The sequence below is a fragment of the Sebastes umbrosus genome, chromosome 21, assembly GCF_015220745.1.
Source record: "Sebastes umbrosus isolate fSebUmb1 chromosome 21, fSebUmb1.pri, whole genome shotgun sequence".
Classification (NCBI taxonomy): Eukaryota; Metazoa; Chordata; class Actinopteri; order Perciformes; family Sebastidae; genus Sebastes; species Sebastes umbrosus.
This window is the reverse complement of record NC_051289.1, coordinates 21,196,179-21,212,696: the sequence shown is the minus strand read 5'-3', so window position 1 is coordinate 21,212,696 and position 16,518 is coordinate 21,196,179. Positions and strand designations below refer to the sequence as shown.

The window sequence follows — 16,518 nt, the reverse complement described above, 5'->3', positions numbered from 1 at the left end:
AGTTTAACATCATAATTGTGAGGATGCTAGCGTGCTAACGGCAGCATGTAGCTCAAAGTTCAGCTGTGCCTAAATCCAGCTGCTAGTGTGGCTGTAGACTACAAGTCCTGTTTACAAAAAAATAGTCAAATGTGAAAGTCAACAGAGATTTTACAGGTTTAAAACATTTGAAACACCTACTTGCCGTCTTTAAACACAATTCCTAGTAAACGATATATACATAAAAAAGCCTTAATGAGATATATTTGTTCAGTCAAATGGGAAATACTGTCGTACGTAAGTAAGGAAGTGACACCAGAGAACTGTCTTTCTTCCCTTTCGTTATTTCATTTGGCTACCACACACATCTACCACACACATTTTCTGGATTCTCCTCTGGCAAGAGTATAAAAGGAATTTTCAATCACCACAACTCTCATCGGTTCATATAAAAGTCAACTTCATCTTCGATTCAATTACGTTTTTTTACCGGACTCATCACCATATTGGGCTCTCAGAATATTCCTTTATGTTTTATATAATGGAATTCCCAATGACCAGTTGAATCATTAGAACGCAGCATCACTTCTGATGTCTTAAAATAGAACAAAGAATAACAGGCTTATTAAAATCTAATCTGGGTCACCGGATGAAAAGACAACTGTACCTATAATGGAACTCCAAGAAATCCAACATAATATAATCAAGCTGTGCAGATGGATGCGTGTGCTTAGCCAAAGTGCCAGAGTGCTTAAATAGCACAACCAGGAAATTACAATGCCACTCCACTTGGGCCTGCAGGTTGCATGCCATTCAATAGCAGCTTTATAGTTGTCAAATAATTGCTGAGAGGGACTTGACTTTTCTATTTTGAAACCATTTCTTTCCCCGTCAAGCAATACATGAATGGCAGTGAAAGAACTCTTCACTCATGTCGAGACCAGAAATTGGCAGGCAATCTGGCGCGAGTTTCCCCTCTTTGTGAATCTGTCTTTTAGCGAAAAGCGGCAACTTGGAAAACTTCTTTTTTAGCAGTTCCCCCCCCCCCTCTTTTTGATAAGTGAATTGAATTGCAAAGACCTGGATATAATTTGACTTTAGACATAACCAATTTATCTCACACCTCGGTGCAATTCGAGAGACTGTAATGAAAAGCCAGGCTGAGAGTCAGGATTGGCGGAGAGTGACACCTGCTTCAGTTGGTTCAAATTAGAAATGCCAAAAGAAAGGAAGAAACTGTCAAATAGAAATGTGTCAGACATTTTACAGGTCTAATACTCTTGTAGGCTGGAGGGTTGAGGTTTCAGTCGAAGGGTCTTTCAAAAAGTGTGAGCTGCCCTGAGCACATGCACAAACAGATGGGAGGCATTTCAGGATGCTCACCTGTCACAACCAGCCATTCAGATGTCTGAAAGTCAGAAAAACTTCCTACTAGGGGTAAATGCAAAAAAAAAAAACAGCTCTTTAATTCAGAATTCCAAGAAAGTAAAATAAGATTTCTCAACCGTGAAATTACTGAAATGCATCTGATGTCAAGTGGGCATGGTGGCACACACTAAATATGATGCACGTTTAAACTTTGTGTGAATTCCATTCATCCTTACCAAACTTTAAAAACAGATCAGATTGGGCATTATTGGCTCATTACTATTGATAGTAGTTGAAATTGTTCTTCAGCCTCAAAAAACGTTTTCCCCCGGCCGTGTCGAGTTTCTGGTGGAAAAAGCAGAGCCACAGAGCTAAAAAATCTATTGAAGTTCACCTTTCTGTTATGTGTGATTCTCTGGGGAGCTGGAAAAATGTCCAGCTGGAGTGTTTGTTATTGCTTTTTTAGTCGTCTGTTACCAAAGATTTGAGTCTCCAATCGACCAGTTTTCTATAAATCACAATAAACGTTTAGCGGTTCAATACAGGGAGCGTCTGTTAGGAGGTCAGTTGAGTGATAAAACTGCTTTAATGTTATATAAAATATAGGAGATGACCATATCACATGATATACAGTATCGCTATTTGCTATAAAGAGCAAAGCAGAGTTATTTGTCATGGTATGCTTCTGTTGGGTTTTGTGGTGAACATCAAAAACATCCAGATGTTGTGATGGAGATTATCCATGAAGTCAACTGGGCCACAGATTGGAGTGACAGTTTAAACATTTTGTTTTTCATTAGGCTGAGTATTATTAGCATTGTGTATTGTGACAATACCATTTTTTTTCCGCAAGCAAGAGACTGTTTATGTGGAAGTGTTTTAAGTAGTAAGGTTTAAGCGAAGATCCATGTGTTTTTAAAGTACTGAGCATACAACTGGATAAATGACGCTTGGATTATTCTGCACGCGTTGTGTGAGAGTTTGTAAACGGATGTTTCGATATAGTTTTTCTGATGTTAAACCATTTAACTTCAATTCATCGAGATGTTTCTGTGTTTTGATTCTCGTTCACAGTGGAGGCACGAGAGAAAAACAAAGTTCTCTTCAACAATTCAAGGCAACACGGGGTGAGTAATTGATATACAAATGGCCATTCGGAGGGTGAAGTTTGTTTTATTTTATCTAGTGGGTGTGAATCGGTATCAGTGTCACTCTCGTCTGAGTTTACCTTCCCCTTCTCCGACACCTTCCTCTTCTCATGTTCTCACAAATTTAACCTCAAAACAGAAAGTTTTCCTGATTACGCCAAATCACTGAAAGTTGTTATCGTGCCGGCCTCCCGCTGAGAGCAGCTGCTCGGCTGTCGCATTAATCCATGTTGCTTATGCAAATGTACACCCTTTTGAAAGGTTCTCCAGAAATATGATGCTATTTAGGCTGCCAATCATTGTTTATATAATTACGCCATTACATGTTCTTGTGGAGTTTTGATGAATGACACCTAGATCAACAGCAGAATGGAAGACTGACAGCATGAGACATTTTTTCTACTTGAAAAAATAACTTTTTCTTGCGTCGTAGAAAATCTCACAAAAGATGTGTAATCAATAAAGTTGGATTAAGATTGTTATAAGTAACGACACTAATGCATTTGTGCCATCAATAAGACATGGATCGCCCGCCGTTTGTGCCAAATTATTGGTTGAGACAGCTAGCTGTGCACAGCCAGTTTAGAACGTCATCGCTCTTTGTGTCAGATTTATCCATAACTTTGTTATATCACTGTGAATAATGTGGGGAATACCAGGATGAGGCCAGCTGGATGAAATGCTTCTACTGTTTTAGGGTAGTCTTATGGTAACATGGCTCAGGTTTTTCAGTGATAAATGAGCTGACAATACAGCTCAGAGGAGAGGAGTTAACATGAGGAGACTGGCGCTCCAGCATGCAGGTTCAATTGCTTTATTGATGAGGCAGGGGAAGCAGTCAACAGCTGATTGCGAGTTTAATTAAGTGTACTTGTCAAGGACACGGGTCTCAGCTCTGCTGAGTCGAGAATATCGTCCACTTCCCGAAAATCCCATCATAACCCTGTAGCACCCTGATGGATAACTCTGTGTCTTTCGGCACCGAAGAGAGTCGTCTTTGAGCTAACTCAGGTTTCAATTAGCTTCTACTCCACCTTCCATCTCCCGGCACCTTCCTGCTTTGTAAAATCAGTTAAGGAAGACGCCTGCAGGACTGCCTGTTCAAAGCAGCCTCTGGATTATGGACGCTTTATGGCATTGTGTGTGTGCGTGTGTGTGTGTTCGTATGTGTGTGTGTGTATTTTATGCTCAGGAATTCTACTATTCTGTTTGGACACAGTGATGGTACGTGTCCACAGGATCCGTCCTTTCCACACTTCCCATTCGTTGTCCTTGTAAGCAGCCGTGCAATGCATTCTGGTAGCGTGGCGGCGCGATTCGAGAGACGAAGAGTCACGACGGGCGGTCTTCATTTGCATAAAGTTGAGGTTCAGTCTGCTTTATGCAAATCACGGGCATCCGACGTGACTTGCCGGCTCTCGAAACTTCCGAGAATCTTTTAAAATAAACGTTGTCGATCCAAAATAAAGACAGATTCAGCAACTCCGTGGCTTATTTCTCGCCTCAAATGTTTTCAGAAACACATTTTGGTGAACTATTTTCGTGAAATAAGAGAAGAAAGTTTCCAAACGAGCCTCCATATTGTTTCCGGTTTGAAAGCTGGGAGCAGCAGCCCACGGAGGGAAAGCGTTCGTCCAATCAGGTGCCTATTGTGTTATGTCTATAGTGGCAGCCCACCAAGCGTCCAATGCTGGGAAGCAGCGCGTCCCCTCATGATAAAAAACGCATCGGTGGACACGTACCATGAGGGGTATCTTGAATTCTGCCTCAGAATTGGTCATCATGCATGTTTCATCAACGTCTGATGTCGAGAAATAACATCAAATTCATCAGTCACATGTGCATAGTTTGTCTGCAGGCTGCTACACAACTCAACTCAATGGGTTACCTCTACAGCAATTTTGCAATTAATCTCTTTTGTAATGTTAATATGCTCCGAAATCAACTGATCATAAAGTCGATAAATCTTACTCTGTCAAATTAAGGGTTTGTACCATCCCAACAAATAGTAGAATCCCAAGGAACCACTTTGTTGGGCAAATAATTTCAAAGTGGCAATATGAGGCTCATTCAACATGTTATTGCTTAAATGAAATGTTGCCTAACATGTTAACTTTGAAATAACCTCAACCAAATCCAATTCACAATCACCATATGTGGTCTGAAACGCCCTGTGGCTCCATGGAAACATGCTTTGAAGTTTGAAATATGTTTCTCTCTCAGTCTTTTTTAAGTGTGTGATAGCTTAAAGTTGGATTTTTCGAAATATGATTAATGGTTGTAAGAACGTCCATGAATCTTTTGTGCAAATGCACCGATTGTGAAATTCTGGGCCGATAGCTGATACAGATGTTTTGATTTATTTTGTTTTTGCTGTTATTTTATTCCCCTTTTGTGCCAGGGAAACAAAGACCTCTTCATTATATTATAATTTTGAGCTTTTTTAAAGTCCTTCAGCATTTAATTACGCTGCTTTTGAATGAGCACAGATTCAATCATACAAAATTATGTAACTTTTTTTTTTTTTTAATTCAATTTAAAGAACAGCTTCAAAAGTATTCTTAGCTGCTATACATCCACCTACTCAATGAGAACAATGTTTCAGTGCTTCAGGCTTATATAGCCCAACAAAAAATATTTGTTTTGTGAAACATAAATTAAATGTAGATGTAACAATGATTAGAAACATGAGCACTATTTCCCACGCATAGATTTCACTTGGGCAGGCAACCCAGATATTAACGGTCGCCAAGTATATCATCCCTCGTTGGAGTGACGGGCTTCTAGTGACACATTATGAGTTTCATTCCCAATCAGACTGCAGTGTTTTTAAGAAATCTTGTAAGCTGTTGTTTTACTGCTTAATATTTTCGTTGAACATAACAACGTTCTTGTCACTGATCTTTCTCTGAGACAGTGCCGACTTTTTCTTTCACTTTTATACCGATGTTCGGCTGACAAAACGGTGCATCCCTATGGAATCAATCTTGCAGGAGAAGTATTCAGACATTCAAAATGTTTGTTATAAGGCAGCTTGATACCATCTATCTTTCTATTAATAGAAACACAATAATTAAAAACACTACCCTATAACTAAACTGTATTTCATCCAAAGTCACAAAACTAAAATGAAAATAACCTTACTTTTCCTGTGCCAAGCTACAGTATATTTGACAAAATGATGAAGACTTACTGTAACAACACAGACCATTTAAAGCTATAGCTTCTTATTTAATAGATCTACTATAGGGCCTATACTACTATATACTGTGTATCTACTATAGGTTGAGGAGCTTCAGCCAGACTATGCTTATCTGGTCCTGACACCGGTCCTGTCTCCTGCTGTGTTCACTGGAGGAGATCTTTGCCTAGAGGCTGACATAGGCGCGCGGCCTACCTCGCGCTATGCCGTGTAGATTCATCATGTGTGTTTGTCAGGCTTTTACACGGGCTCCAAGGTTGCTGCAGCCATCCATTCTTTAAGATGCTGCTTGTCGCTTTGATAGATGAGTTACTGGCTTTTTGGTTGTCTGAGTCTTTGACTGTCACGCACTATATATCCACGACTCCATCCAGTCTCGCACGCCGGCCCTCCAGGTCGCTGCTTGTCTGGGTTGCGGCAAAGCGTTCATTTTCAGCAGGCTCCATGCTCAGCTCATGTGTTCAGCCTCACAGTGGCCCTCCATCACGATGAGGTTAACCCCGCTAGTTTCAAGTTTCAAGTTGTTTATTATCAAACGCACAGCAATTACAGAAGCAGTTGTTGTCAATGTAAATCTTGGGTCTCGAGCTCTCTCCAACAATGCTAATTAAACGTGTATGAAAAGGCAAGCACACTAGTGAAAACCAAAAATTTGTACTGCTAATAGCTCTTCCACCAACGATCTCATGTACAAAAGTTGTCCCCTATCATTTTGCATAATAGGGCTCGCTTTGGCGGTGCGCATGATGTGAAAAAGTAAAAAATAAGTAACAGATAAAAACAAAAGTCGAGGAGGAGCTTGAGACACGGCAGCCGTCCGTAGCGCCACCTTAGCTCAGGTCACATTGGAGCTTTGCGGAGGGTTGGTGTTTCTAAATGTTTGCACAGCATCCTAAAATATTAAATAAACGATAAAGAGAAAATAAATATTGACATGTGAATTTTGAGATTGGGCTTGAATTTGAATTGAATTACTACTAACATTTCAGGTTAGCTCATTTTCAGTTTTGCCTCAAATACAGTGGTTTAGAGCTGCTATTTTCTTGATGAATCATTTCCCAGAGCCCAAGGCGGCATTTTCAAATCCCTTATTTTATCCAACCATCTGTACAAAAGCCAAAGATATTTATTGTACTCAATATATGACAGATTAAAATCAGCATATTTGAGAAGCTGGGAGCAGTGAATATTTAGAATTTTTTCTTAAAAATTACTGAAACAATTAATACACTATCAAAAATAGTTAATTTTCTGTCTGAGTAATCACTTAACCGTTTCATTTCTAATTTAGACTGTAGCTTTATTTACAACTTATCTGGTTGTGTTTTTGCCTATTGTAGAGAAGTCTCCATGTTTCAAGATCTTAGCTATTGCTTTGTGAGTACGATGTTATCACAGCTGTTAAAAGATGACGGCGAAAACGATGAAAATAAGAGCCAAGTTGTAATAAAATCCTTAGACAATTACCTCGATGTGGACGCGTGGTTACAATTGTTAATCTAATGAGCAGTTTTTTTTTTTTTTGTTTGCTTTAAACTGCTGGTACTTCCACCCATGTTTGCTAGAGTAAGTGTGTTGGGCTCGTGCACCGTCAGGATGGCCTGCTCGGAGCTGCATTGGATTAATGGCCTTTATGTACTGCAACTAATGGAGTGGGAGATCAGTGGTCAGTAAATGTGACTTACTCCAATCAAGTGCAAGGCTTACTAAGCCTAACTGCTGCATCCTCCGGAGCCATAAAAGCTGTTGTTTTATTTCTCCCTCATCACCCAGTGACCTGCCTACACCGCCTGGTGTCACTATTGGGCACGGAGATTTACAGCAGAGGTCAGAGGACGGATGGATGTACAGTAGACATGCAGGGCCAGGGGATGGGCGGGAGGGAGGACGATGTTGGGATTGCGGGGAGGACCAACTGACTTGTAGATCACCACTACTTACACGGATGCGTAGCTATGAATTATTGACGCTTTCAGCAGTGAAATTGTAATCGCATGTGGGTCTTTTATCGCCCCTGGAAGGCAAGAGTCAAAACAGAACAGTCACACGCAGAGCAGAAGGAGGAGATGCCAGGCCTGTTTTCATGTTTTCTTTTCCAAAGAAAAAGGAGCAGTGTGCACTGAATGCAATGTTTGCTGTCGATCCCGAGCACCGTCTCCTCAGCATGTGAATGCATATGGTGTCTCTTTTATTAAGCACTTTGAATGAGGCAGCCCTCGGTAGTGTTATCATTTACAAATTTAAGGCTGATTCACAGGCACAGCTTGGAGCCCCTCTTGAAGAATGAAAGTAGAGCACTCATTTGATACAGAGATTGACTACCACAATAATTGAAACCTCTATGGCGAGCGCTGTTGTCACGAATAATAGTCGGAATACTCAATGTACAGGGTGTGTACTAGGGCTGTCAAAGTTAACGCGATAATAACGCATAAATACAAATTTGTTTTAATTCGCCACTAATTTCTTTAACACATTAACGCAACTTGAGAATATAGGTTGTAGCGGGCTCAGTTTTAAAGCTAGTGTTAAGATACTGGTAACATATGAAATTAGAAAAAACGCAAGAATCCATCGGTACCAACCATATCATACTAGCTTGTCGAGAAGGAGGCTAAATAACGCACCAGAGTTATGCTAAATTTTGGAGGAAAAACTGTTATGGCCATTTTCAAAGGGGTCCCTTGACCTCTGACCTCAATATATGTGAATGAAAATGGGTTCTACGGGTACCCACGAGTCTCCTCTTTACAGACATGCCCACTTTATGATAATCACATGCAGTTTTTGGGGCAAGTCATAGTCAAGTCAGCACACTGACACACTGACAGCTCTTGTTGCCTGTTGGGCTGCAGTTTGCCATGTTATGATTTGAGCATATATTTTATGCTAAATGCAGTACCTGTGAGGGTTACTGGACAATTATAGTCATTGTTTTGTGTTGTTGATTGATTTCCAGTAATAAATATATACATACGGTTGTATAAAGCAAGCATATTGTCCCACTCCCATGTTGATAAGAGTATTAAATACTTGATAAATCTCCCTTTAAGGTACATTTTGAACAGAAAAAAAAATGTGTGATTAATTTGCGATTAAATCGCAATTAAGTACTTTAATCGATTGACAGCCTTAGCGTGTACTGTAACCTTCTTTGGTGCAGGAGGATATTTTCGTCGAACATTTCAGTGACCACTGGCCGGCGTGGATGGAATTGTTTGGCATGTTCCAGTGAATGTCAGTAAGCATGGTGGAAAATATGGGCTTGTTGTGTACTTCAAACCAAGCATAAAGATTACTGGGCATCTTATGTAAGAGCCTCCCAACAATTTGTATCCTTGAGAAATCTATACTGTAATCAGTCAGGTGAACAGAACACAGAACAACAAGACAGATTGCTGAGAGAAAGGTTTGTTTTGGACTAAAAAGCAGCGACCTGCTGAGTGATGTGACTGTTAAAAATCTTTATTTAGAGGAAACATTTGCTCGTTAACCTTGCAATCCACGCTGATCCGTGATTAATGTGCTTAAAACCTTCTTCTTCTTTTCAGAAACAGTTCAGCAGCAGAGCTTGTTATAGTTATTGATACATGAGTAATTAGGGGGAAACACTTTAAGCTTTCCTTCTAGATTGCATTAATATTAATTTGAACACTAGTTATCATCTGCCTCTTCTTTCAAGACACGATCACAGTGCCGAGGACTTCTTAGAACTTCCAAGTTTTGCCCTCAAGTTGAACTCCGACAAGAAAATCCTCGCACACCACGCATGCACATCTCCAGGCAATGTATGTGTCTCAAGCTTCTTCAAAAGTATATTTTCTCTGCCACCACTGTCACACTTGAAGACAACATGAAATTCCTCCACTCCCAACACTCGGGTCTTTTCAGAGCTTCGATACATATTTTAATACAATCATGGGCTAGGCACCGCAGATAAATCCGTTTGTATAAGTCTGATAAAGTATCTGCCCCAACTGTCAACCTATTTCCATGACAGTTGTGTAATACCCAGGGCAGGCATTATATCATTCCAATCAATCAAATCTGACATGCTTTCACTTGAAATGAAGTGAAGTCCTTGAATGGCTTAAGTAATGTCATAGAAAACATGCACTGGTTTGGAAGTTGCCTGCGTGTTGAGCCTCTGAAGTGAAATCCTGCTTTTAGGAAACATTACCCTGTTTGGGGATTTCACAAGTTGGTTGATTCCAGCTCATTTTTTCATCCTTCATTGCAGAATTAATGTTAAAGCTGAGGTGGGCATTTAAAAAAAAGAAAATTAAAAAAATTGGGACGTCACATTGGGCAAAAATTCCATAATAATCTTTCAGCATATTGTAATTCAGGTAGTCTGAGGGAAAACTGGACTTCTGCACCTCCTCTTAGCTCTAAAAAAATGTGCTAGTTATGGGAGACTTTGTCCAATCACAGGTCATTTCAGAATGAGGACGTTCCTATTGGCTGTTCTACAAATGCAGATGCGCATGCATGTTTCTTCAGTGACAGCCTGATTTAATGGTTGAATATCATGCAAGCAAAGTTGCTATTCCAGCATGGGCAAAGACTGACTACACCGCAAAGCAACACAAAACAGGAAGACGAACTTATCAAAAAGAGAGTCGAAAAGTAGGAAATAAAAAGGAAAAAATGCAATAAAACACGTGTAATTATCAGTGAAGGGTTTCAGAGATGGAGATGGAAATTGTACTAAGGCTGTGTCATTATCGCAGCGGCCATGTCTTGCCCTCTCTCACCCCCTTTCCTGTCTATAAATCTGTCCTATCCAATAAAGGCATAAAAGTCCAAAAATAATCTTTAAAAAAAAAAGGTTTAGCCTTCTGCTAACTGTAGCTAAAGGGCTCACTTCTGCTTCGGCTGCAGCTATGTAGCTCGCTAGAGCCTCAAACCACATCTCTCACAGTATGTCGAGGGTTTCACAGGCCACAAGTCTGCAAAGAAAACAGAACGGTAATTCTCATAGAATTGGCGCTATATAACAACATCAAGATCACAATGACGATGTGGCTGATGTTTGAAACGAATGACTCGTACTCGTACTCGTACTTGTTACTGTATGAAGCGCATGCATATGCCCATGCTTGTCTGGTGGGAGGGGCTCAGGACAGAGAGGGGAGAGCCGCAGGAGGGAGGCTGTATTATCAAATTATGGCTTTTTTTGGCCTTTTATAGAAAACTGCCTACCCCAGCTTTAAAGACACAGATAAAGAAATTGTCCATAATAGCATGTGTAGTGCTTTAACTCATTGCTGCTGAATTATTCCCTCTCACTAACTGAGAGGAAACATTGTGTATTGTAGATGTTTTTCACCATTACCTATTCATTTCGCAGAATGTGATGAAATGCTTGTTGTCATAGCATCCATGAACAATACAAGCACTGCCATGAGAGGTACAGATGTGTCCCACTTGGAGACTTTAAACAAATTTTGCATTGGAATGCTGGATTAGTTCAGGTGTTTGTGCGTCTCCCTTTTATTAATATGATCCACACCAACAAAGATGAGGCACTCTTCCATTAATGCTGTCTGTCCTCTCAGAGCTAATGATGAAATTATCCATAAAGCCATTGGTGATCTCCAGAAGCAGCGTATAAGTCAACAGATAGCTTGTGTTAAACCAGGGGAGCTGCTGTTCCCGTTGACCTCCCGAGACAGAGATTGATTGGCTGGCATTGTCACCAGACCTATACTCATCACAGATTAAACCTTGAGGTGCACACGGGTAATTACCCAGGATCCTTAGTCATCAAGGTATGTAAATCTCTCGCCAGCTCATTAGCGGGGGTTTATTTGAAGAACACTTTTTCTCCCCATCTTCTTTTTCCCCAGCTTCTCTGCCAAATTTTGCACCTCTGTGCGAATCTTTGCTGAGCTGTTTATTTCCCGGGTGTGTAACGGGAAACGGAGAATAGGAAAAGATGATGCAATGGCCATAAAGCACATTTAAAGGCCAGCGTACAGAATCAATTAAGAAACAAACAGCGAAAAGGAGGGGTGTGAAATTACATTTACAATGTAAATAATGGTAATATTATTGTATTTGCATCTTTATAACGTAGTGGGGCAACAGGAGAAATGTTAAAAATAATATGGTGAACTGATCAGTTTTGTCAATTATTGAGGGATATCTTATTTCACTTTGCTCATGTGTCTGTATCATCTGCAGCACAACCGGCTTGTCAATATTATCAACCTCAGATAATTAGTCGCCATTCTGTGTAACGAAAGCTGCAGGCCTGGTGGAAGTGATTTTATCGATGAGCGCAGCAACACTATTGACTTTTCCAGTAAAGCAGGAATTAAAAAAGCAGCTTTTCTCTAGTAGTCACGAGATCCACCCCGGTGTCACTTTACCTTCGGTTTTGATATTCCTGCGCAATTAAACATCAAATTAAATGAGACAACCTTGAACCCAGCCGGCTATATATAGACAAACTACTTTTGCAGTTACTGAGATAGGAAGTGAAAGACAACACAGCGTAATCCTGGTTTTTCATAATATATTCATTATCATTTGTAAGTGATAGCTGCTTAGGCTGGAACTAGATTCATTGTGATGCCTTGGGAACGCAAGAAAATCTGTTTAGATTAGAGAATGCAAACAGAGGCTCAATTTGAAAACTGAAGAAGTGAGCGAGTTTCATCTAAGCGGGGTGTGGAAAAGTGCTCAGAAAACAAAATATTCAATGTATATTTACAGATTGGAGACTAATGAAGTTTCAAACACCAGCAATTCACCTCTAAAATATTTTTAGATGATGTATATAATCTCTTTTCTACGTGCCCTCATTTATCCGACCAATATTTTACCTTTACTCAGCACCATCCAAAAGTAGCACACACACACACCCTCGCCCGTCGTCTTGAAATTCGGAAGGACAGACATCATGAATGTTGAATAAAGTTGCCCACCTGTCTGGCTCGGAGGTGTCGCGTTTAATGTCAGGGCAGCGAGCGCCAGTGTACAGACGAACCCCCGAGAGTTCATGAAAGAGGCAGCCGGAGCAGCAGCTCATTACACATGCAGCGCCTGCCGAGGGGAAGCTAACGCCCCATATGCACACCAAGCCAGAGTCATTATGGAAATACATTTTGTCTGTGCCGGCTGCATTTTTATGTAACAAGACAAAAAGAAATTTACATTTTATATTCTCTCTATTCCTCCCTGTTTAGAGGCCTCTAGAGATGGTCTTTGTGCTGTGTGTTGGATCATCCCCCTGGCATGTTGTGACTGCATGTGTAAATACACAGCCGCCGCTGTGTGTGTTTTGTTTAACTGAGTTGAGTGTGTGTGTGTGTTAATGCGGGCTATGTGATTTTGCCTGTACAGTATGAGTTCATGAATGAAGGAGTGTAAGGGAGGGCCTGCACTTGAATATAGCAGTAGTGTGTGAATTTGCAGATGTGCATGCTTGGAAGGGTGTTTGTTAGGGCTGGAACGATTCGCCTATCTCCCGATTCGATATGATTCTTGGGTGCCGATTCGATAGGTATTATGATTTTAGGTATAGGTATTGTGATTTTAAAAGCATTGCGATTCGATATTACGATTTATTGCGATTTTTGTTAACTTTTTTAACACTAGACCATGGGAAAAAGTTGAATCATATGCTTCAAGGGACTTTTACTTTGGGAAATATTTAAATAGATAAAGTGAAAATGTTTGATTCTCAGCATGTATGTAGTCAGAGATGTCCTAAAGTCAAATATATCAGTCAGTCATATATCAGAATTATTACATTTTTTCCAGCAACCCAAAAATCCAAGGAAAAAAGACATTTCCCTCAAAATGTAGTGGTATTTTTTAAAATTTCTAAGGGACATGTAATGTTTGATACATCTGGTGAATATAATCCAATCAATCTTATTTTCCGTATATGTATTTTGTATATACAGTTCCCTTTGTTCACACCTTATTTTGAAAACCGGACGTAGACACACGTGTCTACTTCCTCTAACTTCTCCAAGGTGGTCTCTAGCTCTCCCGTCAGCTCCGTTCTCTTTATCCATCCATGTTCAGCTCCATCGGGGCTATTTGAATGCATTTAACATAAATGTCAATATATGGGTGCTCTACAGTTGTAGCGTCCGCCGATTTGACCACGGAGATGAGAGTGGCGGCTGGCTTGACCGCACGTTACCGCAAAACGATAACATTACCTGTCCATGACAGAGTTAGCATGCAGCTTTAGCCATCATGTCTAGCTCTGCTCTTCCTGTATGTGTAGTGTTTATCACGTTGGATTTATAATGTGAGGTTGCAGGTCGTATCCATGCAGACCCTCTGCCGTTTTCTGCTTTGTCGTCGGTTTGTTTTGGTTGACGGATACGGAACAAATATGACGTCACGTTACTCAGACCACAAAGATAAAAGTGGTAACTTCCTTCTACCTCTGCATAGACTCAAATGAAGCCAATATATTGATTTTGGCAAAAATCGATTTCAAAATCGCAATACACTGGTGAATCGATTTTTTTTCCCACGCCTAGTGTTTGTGCATGTACTTGTGTGTGTGTTCCTCTTTGTACTTTTCTCTAGTACTTACTGTGTTGCGGTGCAGTGGAACAGAGTCAGTGCTGCACTGTTGTCTGGCGCTACCCAAGTGTCGTCCCCTGTCTGCTGACCCAACCACATCAGGACACCCCCGCCCGCTCCCGCTGAGTGATTTGCGAGGCACTGCTGTCCTTCAACAATTGGTTGCGTCTGCGACTGGAAGCATTTATTTCCCCCAGCCTATCAAGCCACTACTGGCCTCAGCCTGCTGTAATTGTGCTGACCACAGGACATGTTGCTGAAAAAATGCACCGGCTGCAAGGAGGAGAAAAAAAAAAAAAAAAAAAAAAAGACACTGAAGTCAAATATCTTTTTTTTCTCTTCCTGAACGGCTCGGCTGCAGGATGCTCAGATCTACAGAAACCACTATGAGACTTGTGAGGCAAAAAAGAAAAGGCACTTTCATGGATTTTGCTTCTTCTGCATGAAAGTCAAAATGCAAACCCTATAATAATTAAAAGGTGCAGTGAGTACATTTTGACTAGTCTGTAGCACAAATTGGCCATAAAATAATGATAATCATTTGGGGCCAGATGCTGAGATTTTTTCACTCTCTGGCTCACACTCAAACCAAAAGACAGTATTATTATTCCAGTATTATAGCATAACCATACAAAATATTACTTATCCAGAGAGCAAGCTGGACTGACCATCAGGCCCTTTAGCTTTTTTTCATACATGAAAATTATTCTGTTATTTAGCATATGAATTTTAATAATTTTGGTGATGCTTAAACTTCATCATCAGGTCAAATTTTCAATCTGTCCAATCCTTTGATTAATAAATAAATACCTGCAAAACTAATGACATTCCCATCAGCCTCAGCTAATGCTAATTAACAAATGTCATCATGCTAATATGCTAAACTAACATGGAAAGCATTATACACAAGCATGTTAGCATAGTCACTGTTAGAATGCTGATTTTATCATTTAGTACAGCAGCAGAGAGGAGACGAGTGTAGCTGCAGTCTCTCAGACTTCCCACTTCACTACACAACACCCCCCTGAGATCTTTCTCTAACCTTAACCTCAGCTACTGTGTGTCTGCAGATAGACCTACTTGCCACAGTGCATGGCTGGATAGACTCTTAGCTTTGTGTTTTTATTTTTTTAACAGGCAGCATTTGATATACAGCAAACACATACAGTGAGTGTGTAGGGAGCAGATGTAGTTTGTGTAATTTCACCACACCCAGAGATAATGCGGTGGTAATGACTTGTTTTAGGGCTGCTCGATTATGGCAAAAATCATAATCATGATTATTTTAGTCAATATTGAGATCACTATTATTTAACACGATTACTCATTGACTTTGGAACTAGGGATGCTAATTATGAAAAATGTTCTTAACCGATAACCGACCCTCATTAACCGATTATTAACCGTTAACCGACAAGATGCAGTGTATGAGCACAACAGACAACTGAGTCCCCAGTTCACCCATACGGGAGCGTTAACTTAGCAGCCGCGATGCTTTGTGTAGTGTCGCAGACATGCAGACACTTTCCCAATAGCAGACAGTGTGTGTACAGTTTATTTGTCGGTGAATAAATGCTATGAGGCTACAACTCCTCCTCTCAAGCGAGCTAGAGACGGGAGCCAACTTCCTGTATCTGTAACGCCGGCTCAGACTCTCTTAGGTGGGCTCTTAAGGTGGACCAGCTTTTCTCCTTTAAGTGACGAATTTTTCGCAGCTTTTTAATTAATTATCAACATTTCTTTTAACCGTTTTAACCGATAGCGTTAATCGGTTAAAATGCTTAATGTCGGTTAACGGTTAAACGGTTAAATGGTTAATTATTAACATCCCTATTTGGAACCATCATGCATTTAGAAGAACATTTTGCAGCCTACATTTTAAAGTTAAATGCATCAATGTGGTGAACTTTGAGAGCAAAATTAAGACGCTAGATCTCTGAAGAACTTTGTGCTCTTGTAAACAATTTAATCCTAAACACACTGGTTTTATAGATATGAATGGTGATGACACCAAAAAAAGTTGCACCCAGAAAGCATGATCAACGAGACGGGGTCCGCGTTTCAAGATAGGTTGGATGGGCTTGCCAACATCGCCGCACTGAGGACAGTCCAACCCGGTTGACAGTCGAACAGGTAGCCCCAGGCGAGGGGTGCTGTAAGGCGCCATCTTCTTCCCGGGCCTTTCCAGGCCAACCTAGAGCCGGTCGTGGGGCACCACTACAGAGGAAATACGCCCAACCAGCGCCAGGGAGAGTTCCCACG

General features: G+C 40.6%; 1 long non-coding RNA gene across 3 annotated transcripts in view; it reads left to right on the top strand.

The window, feature by feature from the left end:
* Positions 1-10,353, top strand: part of LOC119480940 — a 73,579-nt gene extending 63,226 nt beyond the window's left edge. The window contains exons 6-7 of one of the 3 annotated variants that reach the window (XR_005205035.1): positions 2,422-2,474; positions 9,380-10,353. This is a non-coding gene — a long non-coding RNA (uncharacterized LOC119480940). Of the gene's footprint in view, positions 1-2,421; positions 2,475-2,634; positions 4,049-9,379 lie in introns of those variants that run through there. The other 2 variants (XR_005205037.1, XR_005205036.1) reach the window with 2 other exon arrangements.
* Positions 10,354-16,518: the final 6,165 nt, after the last annotated feature.